Raw genomic sequence first — 10639 nt, forward strand, 5'->3', positions numbered from 1 at the left:
GCTTCTTGAAAGGACTTTGGTTCGTTGAACAAAGTAAAACACGCTTCGTATCTCAATGGTGGTTTAATCAAGTCCCTTTCTCTTAAGCTGTATCTGTCGTTTCCATTTCTGTCATCGACATCTCTGTTCTCATCAATCGAAGTATCCAATCCGGCTCGGTGTCGTTCCTCCGTGAAGGTCAGCCTGCTCTTCAACGGAGTTTCTATAATCGTTTACAGGTATAGAGATCTTACTCTCCCCGCAATCGACATCTTGGACAGGCACTTCATTTATAACGACATCTCTGGCTGCAATTATTTGTTTAGTGGTAGGATTAAAGAGTCGATAATTAGTCGATTCGCCTTGATATCCGACTAGAATTAGCCTTTTTGACTTCGGGTCTCATTTCTTGCGATGTTCTTTCGGAATATGAACGTAGGCATCGCTTCCGAATATCCTTATGTGAGATAGCTCGGGTTTCTTCTTGTACCACAATTCGAAGGGAGTAGTGTTGTTTGTTTGAGATGATAGACAGCGATTCAAAATATACACAGCGGTATTTACCGCTTCAGCCCAAAGTCGTGTCGGCAAGTTCTTCGCAGTCAACATGGTTCGAGCGCTTTCGACGATCGTGCGCATCTCTCTTTCCGCACATCCGTTTTGTTCATGTATGTATGGAGCGGATGTTTCCAATGTAATACCTCGCAAAGCCATGTAATCAGACATCTTCTTGTTTCGAAACTCAGTCCCATTGTCGGATCTCACTGTCTTTATTCTGCAACCAAATCTGTTAAAGACCAATTGTTCGAATTCTTTGAATTTCTCGAATGTATCATCCTTATGACGCAGACAATATACTTGATGGAAGCTTGAACAGTCATCTTTCAAGAGAAGAAAATATTTACATCCGCCGATAGATGCTTCTGACATTGGGCCGCAGAGGTCGGCATGTATAAAACTCACCTACCTCGGTTTTCCTTGTGCGTTCCTTTGGTTTAAAGGGCAATCGGTGCTGTTTCCCGAATTGACAGCTCTCGCAAAAAAAGTTGTTGATGTGTGATAGCGAGACTCCATTCACTAATCCTTTATTTACCATCTCACACAATGTTCGGCAATTGATGTGGCCCAAGCGCCGATGCCATGTCTCAAGGTTATTAAGTGAGGTTGAATTTACCTCTGTACCTTCGATTACCTTAAACATTATTCTAAATAGATTGTTTTCCTGTTTCATACCGCAAGCCATCAGTATATTATTTCGATAAACTCTTACGTCGTTGGCCTCTAATTTTAAAACGCAACCTTTCGCTGTACATACTCCGGTCGAAAAAAGGTTCTTACGCAATGACGGAATGTAAAGAACGTCCTCTAGTTTACCATTAAGCCATTCATTATTGACTAATCTTTTGATCAGAATGGTTCCGCGACCTCTTACTTCGCAAATTGAATCGTCTCCTAAGCTAACGGTTTCCCTATAGGATTCATTTAAATCAATAAACCATTCGCGACGAAAACTCATGTGCTTTGAAGCACCGCTATCTAAAAGCCACACATCTTTTACATCAGAATTTAAAATTCGAGTTGAGCAATTAGATTCTAAAGTCAAGAACGCTTCTAAATTCGCGGAATTATCGCCATTCGTTTTTTGTTTCGCTTTCTCATTTATCTTTATTATTTTTCGAATCATCGCGTTTCTTAAAACAATTTCGAGCGATATGACCTTTCTTACTACAATAATGGCAAGTAAAATCTTTGAATTTCTTACTTTTACCTGACGCCTTTTCGTTACCTCGATGTTTTCGCAACGCATTTCTCGGGAGGCTATGTTTCCATCCTGTACCTTGTAAATATGGCCGCTCGACCGAGTGCGTGAACCAAATGTCCGAACCTGCGGTTCCTCTCGTACTGAGCAGATTACTATCGCAATGACTGGTCATCAGTAGGGTAAAACTAACCTGTCTCACGACGGTCGATTGTCGCTAACGCGTTGGTGGCTTCGTCCATGGCGGTGAGTCGAGTCTCTTCTTTTATTAGACGTTCGGTAAGGATATCTTTCCTCTGATCCTGTTCCTGAACGCTATCCCAGGCAGTCACCAGCGCGTTGAATTTTGATGGGAGGGTCCCCAGAATCTTGGCGATGATCGTGACCTCAGACAGCTCCTCTCCGACGTCCTTCAGTTGTCGTGCCATATTTTCGATCTTGGCAACGTGCTGCGCAACGGAGTCGGTGGCCGCCATTTTGTACTCGTGAAATTTGGTCATGAGCGTGAGCTTGTTGGAAGCACTTTTCTGTTCATGTATGGTGCTAAGTTTTGACTACATTTCAGCAGCTGTTTCACAAGTAATGAGGTATTCGAGTTGTGAATACTCCATAGACGACGATAGGATGAACATGGCCTTCGCATTCTTCGTGCACCATGCCGTAAACATGTTGTCTGTTGGCTCGGGTTTTACCATCGTATTTTCTGTGATTTTGAGAAGGCCGCTTGCGACGAGAACAGTCCGGAGCTGGAATTTCCATAGCTGGAAATTCGATCCATCGAATTTCGTGATGTTTCGTAGGTCGATGTTTTCGGACATCTCGGACAGAGCACTTGATTCAGAGCGCGAGAACACGTCAGAGAGCAACGAACGCTAATCTTCCTCGTCTTGTTTAAGGACGATGCTCAGGGAGAGATGGCGGGCTTCGCTTCAGCTCTTCACAAAACAAGTATGACTTCCTCAGTTCGCTTTTTAGACCGTTTAGGGCCAATTTCACCAACCACAGTTAGCTTAACCGACGGTTAAAGTTAGCAGGATTGACCAATAGAAAGCAGAGTGGAATGGGTGGATTAATTTCTATTGGTCAATTCTGCTAACTTTAACCATCGGTTAAGCTAACTGTGGTTGGTGAAATTGGCCCTTAGTGGCGTTATTCTGGGCCCATAACCTGTTGAGGAACCGCAGGTCGGGAGATGCAGTGTGAACAGGTCTTCTTTGCAAACGATGGTCTTTATTATATCACGCTCGACAATAGTTGTGTGTGCTCTGCGTCGCGTACAATATGTATCTGAGGATCGACACGATCGAGAGTATCGAGAGCGCGGCGCTGGGTAGCCGGAAGAGGCACGCCGCCTGGTGTCGGCTAGTGACCTAATGTGTATGCGCCACACGTGGAAGTGCGGCGTCAGAACGCTAGTTACAATCTACCGCGCGCGCAACATAAACTTAGTATTAGAGGTAGAAAACGCAAAAAAACAAAAGTAATCTGAATTCATCTTAGGAAAGATGCATTATCCCAACAACTTGAAACCTCCATGAGCCCATTGACTTCCTGGGTAGAGAGTCTTGTAGCGGCCATTTTTTTGGAGAAAGCCAAGAAATATTTTCTCACTCGCTCTTCCTCTTTCTTTGACAAATCAAAGTCATAGTTAAAATTTTTTATTTGCTGACACAGTTGAGTAAGAGTTATAACCTTAAAATTATCTTTTAAGTTCAGGGCATTTGGAGTTGAGAGGCGGAATCTCAAAAGCGAGAAGAGATTCTCAAGGCAATCTTGATCAATCTCCCAGTCAAAAGAAAAATGTAGCTCCGTTTCTGTAAGAAGTAATCTTGAAGCAGAAGTATTGCTATACTTGCCATCACAACAGCAGCTTGGACGGGCTTCCATCTACCCAACTCACCGACTTTCATGTGTTGAAATACATATGCAGTTTTCCTGATGTGATCTAAAACTGCCTGGTATGCCTCATGGTTCCTTAAGTTAAGGGCCAACTTCTTTCCACGGTTTGTCATTAAATCAAACCAACGGTTGACCAACCCGACCCAATATGCGGTTGTCCTGTAAGTTTCCTCTTTTTTATGTAAAGAAAGAAGAGTAAGATCAACTTCAGTCTGTCTGCAGAACACTGCTCTGCTCGTACTTGTCTTCATTTTAGCAAAATTGTTGGTACAGTGAAGGTTCTTCTCTTTCAGTCTGAAGGCCATTTTGAGCTCAAACTGCTTCTCGTGGTCCATTAAATCATCAAGGTGAGCAATGTTTACTTCATCCGTTACAAGATTTTCATTATTAACAATGTCCAAGGGGAGTGAGATAACGTTGTTGGCGTTCAGCATAGTGGCAATATTCTTGAAGGCATGAACTGGGTCAGGCATGAATATCAGCTCATCTCCAGACCTCTCAGGATGTGGTATGCTGACTTTGACCTCGCTCCTGGTACACTTTACACCAAATGCCTTCCACATACCTCTATTGTCGGAACCCATATCACTTATAACACAGCAAACCCTCAGTCCAATACCTTCTGCCTTCTTCAGAATTTGCAGAACTATTGATTACATAGCTTTTCCTGTTGCATTTTCTACCTCAAGCAATTCTTCATCTACTTTACGTGTAAAGTAATATGCAACTGGAAATTTCCAGCGAAGGGAACAACCTGCAAGCATGAACACTATATAATGCTTTTCTAGCAAGTCCAGAATGGGTAGGAAAAGTGCATTTGTCAATTATTTTCTTCAGTCTTGTATCATACACCTCAACTTATTTAATTGCAATTTCATCCATAACTAATATACAGTCCTTATCAGGGTCTGGCATACATGGGACTTCACACTGCATCATGTCAAATACCTCATCTATAATACCACTATCAAATCTGCAGTTCTTAACTTTATTTTGCAAGGAGCGTATAGATGGGAATATCGGATAAGCTTTAACAAAGTCACTGTATGCACGAGTCCCCATTTTGATTTTATAGATTAAACCTTCACGAACAGATGCTGAGCTTCACTTCATATTTCGAGTACTTCTTCCAGTTAAACCCCTTATCTGATCCTTGCGCAATCTAATAGTCTGAAGAGCAATGTGACTATTTATATTCTTTTCTTGGCATCTTTTGAGATTCCTGTTTGCAATCTTCTGAAGTTTTTTCATATTTAAGTATCTAATATACAGCTTAGAGTTGACTGCCTGCAGAAGATTCAATTTTTGCTGCAACTTCTGAAAGGCTTCTTCTTTGCTGCGGATATTCTCTTTCAGCATTTCTATGTCACTTGCAGCATCAGGTTTGTCTGAATACCATTCAGAGTCTTTCCAGCATCACAACCAACGTTTGCATCGCTTGCAAAGCTAGACACACTTGGACTCTCACAAGGAAAAAGAGATTCTGATTCCACAATTTCACATGGCGCAGTAGGAGAAGGCGAGTTTTCACCACTATTCACAGCCAATGTATTGTTGCGTGCATGCCGCCCGGTATGCTTCGAGTCCGAGCTGAAGCGTGCGACGAGCCGTCTTTTCGGAAATGTCCTTGGCAACGAGCTTGTTGATTTGTTAATTTATTGATTTATTGATTTGATAAGAAACAGCTGGGATTTTTGTCTCGAGCTGCTGGACCGTGCGGACGTGGTCCACGCTCCTCTGTATCGCGAGCCTTTAATAAACATTAAGTTTGTTCTCCTTAATCACCGCAGTGTTTCCTTATTTCCGCGAGCGTCGGGAGTGTGAGCGTGTGTGTGAGAACGAGCGACGCGGTGAGCGCAACAGTATGATCACAGCATTCATTGCTATTTGTAAGGGGCATATCCCCACAACTCGCTGCACTCTCGTCATTACCTACACCAGAGTCACCACATATTGTAGGAGTTGTATCCGATGGATCAGCTAAGGAACCCATAGACTCATCTATACCAACAATACTGACATTTCCGATATCTTAGAAAGTTTTATGTCTGAAACCAAAATATGGGCTGTCACCTCGTCTTATCCTCTGCTTAGAGTCACACAAAGAAGTGGAGGAGTAGAGGTGGTCCGAATGTGAAGCCTGATGCTTAGAAGGTCTGCGGGAGGTTTTATTCGGAATACTGTTCTCGTAGAAAGAAGTTGGGACAGCCGAGATGCGCAACTTCCGCGAACCGTCCACCCTTGGTACCTTCCATTGGTCCCCGTCAAAGTGAGTCTGTACATCAGAAATCCATAAGCCATACCCAAGCAGCATTTTGACGTCCGCCCGACGTTAAGATAAACACACTTAACGTTGGTATCCAACGTTTTTGCTACGTCGTTTCAACCCTCTTTTGCACTAATTTGGGGAATCAAATTTAGGTTGTACTAACGTTGGGATCCGACTTATATAAGTTAAATTGAGGTTACATTTTTTCCACTAGTTTTAACGTTGGTATAAGTAATTTTTGTAAACTTTGATTTTATACACTCTGTTAGACCTGAGGTTATTTTTTCACAACGTACATTTTAGGTGTAGTTTTCGTGTTTCCATTCAAACCATATGATGGCATTGGTGTAATAAATGTATCATAATACGTACTTATCAATTTGGCACAAATAAAATAGCTTTAGAGGAAAAATATAGTTTGCGCAGTCTTTGATACTATTGTAATTTTGCCATAAATACACAAACCCAGCACTGAAAATTTATAACGAAACCCACTTTATTGATAAATGTGGAAATAATAGGTCGAAATTAGACGAATCCCCCTACAGCACGAAATATTGCAGCAACATTGCAAATATTGCAGCAACATTTTGTGCTATAGGAGTCCCTTCTAAAATATTCCAATTTACTAAATATTCTATTAAATAACTAAATTTTTCAAAATGTAGATTTTAATTTTTTTTTAAATTAAAATTCAACAACATGTATAATATAGACCAAGCATTGGCTGCGTTCAGCCGATACTCCGCTAGCCTAGCAATCGTGAGCAGTCGCTCGTTTTTTCTCCATTGACCCAATGGATTAAAAAGAGAGAAAACGAGCGACTGCTCACGATTGCTAGGCTAGGAGTATCGGCTGAACGCAGCCATTCCTATGCTTTTGCTATGGAGGGGGTGAAGTCGGAAGTTGGCAGTTTAGGACAGAGTGAGAAAGCTGTTTTGCGTCTACTGCCCTCTCACTCTTGACTATGTGACAGCAAAAGCGGCCACGGCCATATTTACTTAACCTCTTTACCGTGAAAGGAGACGATTTACTGGTGGTCTGTAGAGGTTAACGGAGCGCGTTAAATATTTCAAAGGACAAAAAAGGAGACGATTAAGATGGTTTTTTGTTGCATTTGTGGAGTACATTTAAGACATAAGTCGGACGGAATTCGATTTCACAGGTACAGAAACGTACAGTTAATATATTGTAATAATATAGTTATTATTGTAATTTGTAATGCGAGCAAAAAAGTTACATACTAAACTTATTACTATACAAGTAGAAACTTGAACATTGCTTGCTCATAGTTTTTAAGTGTGCAAATTATAAATTTAAACATTATTTTCTCACAATTTTTAAGTATGAAACTTATAAATTTGCACGTTGCTTAAGCAATATTTTATGTCGCTTATAAAGGTTTCTCCATGAGGAAGCAATAATATTTTTTGCTTAAAAATATAAAGTTCTATGGAAGTTTGATATGTTTACAACAGGATTATATATATTTTTTCAGGTTGCCAAAAAACACAACAAGGAGAAGACAATGGCTTGCAGCAATAGAAAAAAAAAAAGAATTTTTCATATACCGAAAATTCGGTTATATGTAGTCAGCATTTTACAAAAGATTGTTTTCTTATAACAGGTTGTGGTAAAATATATTTAAAAACAAATACAGTACCAACTGTATTTGATATGGCGTTAAGGGGATGCTAAAGCCGTCCAAATTACCGACAATTACATTTCAAAGCTCTCATTTTGAAACGGCTTTACAGATCGCAAAATCCTTTTACAGGAGTAAAGTAGAGGTACTAATGAAGGGTGGGATTGTCAAATAATTAGTAATAATTGAAAAAAATTTTTAAATGCTGTCACCTCATAACCTTATTTTCTGATATAAACAGTTGTATACGTAATATGTACAAAATTAAACTTTCCCACCCTTCAGAAGACGTGCACAAACAATAACGTACCTTTGAAATTGAAATTGAAAGCCTGGAATAAAAATGAGAGCTTTGAAACGATCGTGTATATTTTTCACAAAAATATTCACGCAGAGCAGCAATTATGTCACAGCAGTAGTTCACGGATCTTGAGAGAGATGGCGCGATGGCGCACGCAGCTGTGGGCAGTTTCGGGGTTGGCTACATTGTCTGGTTCCTACACAGCAATAGAACCAGGACAGATATATGATACAGATATCTCGTTAGGCATTTTTACATTTTTTTCAATTATTACTAATTATTTTACAATCCCACCCTTCATTAGTACCTAAACTTTACTCCTGTAAAAGGATTTTGCGATCTATGAAGCCGTTTCAAAGAACGAGCATACAGATATCGCGTTAGACATTTTTACATTTTTTTCAATTATTACTAATTATTTTACAATTCCACCCTTTATTAGTACCTAAACTTTACTCCTGTAAAAGGATTTTGCGATCTATGAAGCCGTTTCAAAGAACGAGCTTTGAGAGATATGTCGTACAGATGCCTCGTTAGACAAGGACATATATCTCTCGTATTATTCCTTTCTCTCCTATGTATGTAATTTGCATGCACCCATTTATTCCTCTCTCTCTTTCTCTCCCCCTCTCTCATCCCTGTCCCTCTCTCTCTTTTTCTCTTACAAGTACACTGGGTAGCTAGTAGCTACTCTTAGTATGGTAAAATCAGGATTTTCTGGAAGAGTGGTGTTAGGATTCTAGGGTATATTTGAAGAAAGAAAAACGGTAATGTAATTTAGGACAAGAAACTCTATTTATTATAGTTTATATAATGAGTCTATATGAGTTATATATAAGGCCATTTTGACGCCGACGGCGGCGCGTACGGCAGCGCGTATGGCGGCGCGTATGGGGGCGCGTATATGGGGGCGCGTATCAAATAATATTATGAGCACGAAAAAATATACACGAAGAATTTATTTTAAGAATCAGAAATATTTAAAAAACGCGACAAAGTTTTTTTCCCTCCGGATAAAATTCCAACGTGCGCTTCTAAGGTCAACGCGCATCCTTTGCTAAACGAATGAATTCATACACGTTTTGCTGCCAGATTTTTATTGACGTGATACAGACGGGTGTACATCTGAGCCTCAATAAAGCGCGAGTTTAATCGTAAATCAATTATGCGAAAGATCTTAGATCTTATATTCGTCAATAAAGTTATAAAATCTGCAAACAATGCAAAAATTTGCGCATAGTCCCTCGTGATCGAATATAAATGCATCGCGTCGCTTCGCTAATGATCGGATAAACAATTTCTCGAAAACGCAACAAAATATTTGCTCCACGAAATAAGCTCGCACAAATCGCATGTGACAAAACTGAAATTTAGCAATTATATGTAAAACCAAAAGCTATAAATTAGTTTTTTGTTTTGAACAAGAGAAGTTGAGTCACGTAGCGATAAAATTGAATGAATTCCCAACACGATAAAGATAAGTTTAATAATTTTCTTCTACGGCTTTCGTTTCCTTTTTAAGAAATAAAGATGTTAAAAAAAATCAATATAAAGTAATATGTAACAAAAGTTTCTCTTGGTGTAAATTTTCAAAAGGAGGAAAGCAAGTTCGAAAGAATAATATGATGAATCAACATTCTCTGAATACATATTAGAAACCATTTAATTTTTTCCCTACGCGTTGTGGGAAATATGACGGCTCCGTATAATTGTTAATTACCGCGAGACATATGCTAACGAACCGTCGTAAGCAAATTCCTCGAAACGTTCGCTACAAGAGAAAACGAAAACAATTTTGGGACAAGAACGGAAGCGTTCGTTTGATCGTCATCGTCGTCATCGTCTTCGTTTCCGAAAAGATGTACGTACTCCACTAAATAAGATAAATCATAATTATTCGAATCTTGATATCAGCATTCGCGGCATCCTAAAGTCCCGCTGGATAAAAAACTAGATACTTGTAGCATCCGAGTTTGATTTAGTCGGGCAACGTGAATAACACAGTTTCACGTTTGCCCGTCTCTGTGAAAAAAAAAACGCGACGATTACCTTTTTCCTTTCTTTTCAAGTCCTATGTATACTTGTAAACTTATAAATGTATAAAAACGATTAGACTAACAGAATACAATTTCTTTATGATTCTCGAAATAATCTTTTTGGATTTCTAAGCACAAGGAAAGACATCTCTTTTGTTTATGTATTATTCGACAAATCATGCAATGATACCCTTCATGGAGTGCAGTAACGGCTGTCGCATACTGGCAATGGAAACGAAGACGAGGGCGAAAACGGATAAAAGATTGAAGCGCACTCGGAAGGGAAATGAAAGCACCGCGAGCTTCCTCTTCTCGACGGTCCTTCGACTTTATTCGCGAGGCAACGATACTTTACGCAAATATCCAGTATTCTGTATACAATCATAATTAGCTAATCATCCGTCGACGAAACATAACGCTCGCGAACAGCCACTTCGGCGTAAACTGCACGTTATGCGCGTTCTCGCGTATCTCAATCACTATGACAAGCAAATATATATTTAAAAAAACATTCTTTTTAAAACAGAAATTGAAATAAAAAAAGACATTTTTTGCGAGGTTGCTATTATATGCTTGAAAAATACATATGATATAAAGGCACAAAATAAAAAAAGTATGCAAAATTATTCTTATTGTTAGTACAAAGTAATCGGAGCATGATCCTGGAGACGTCCCATGTCTGTGATATTCCCAGATAGCACAGCTGATCGTTATGAATTCGAAAAGACTTCACCTTTTCAAATTCTTTAAG

Source organism: Temnothorax longispinosus, chromosome 5 (genome assembly GCF_030848805.1).
Source record: "Temnothorax longispinosus isolate EJ_2023e chromosome 5, Tlon_JGU_v1, whole genome shotgun sequence".
In the NCBI taxonomy this organism is placed as follows: Eukaryota; Metazoa; Arthropoda; class Insecta; order Hymenoptera; family Formicidae; genus Temnothorax; species Temnothorax longispinosus.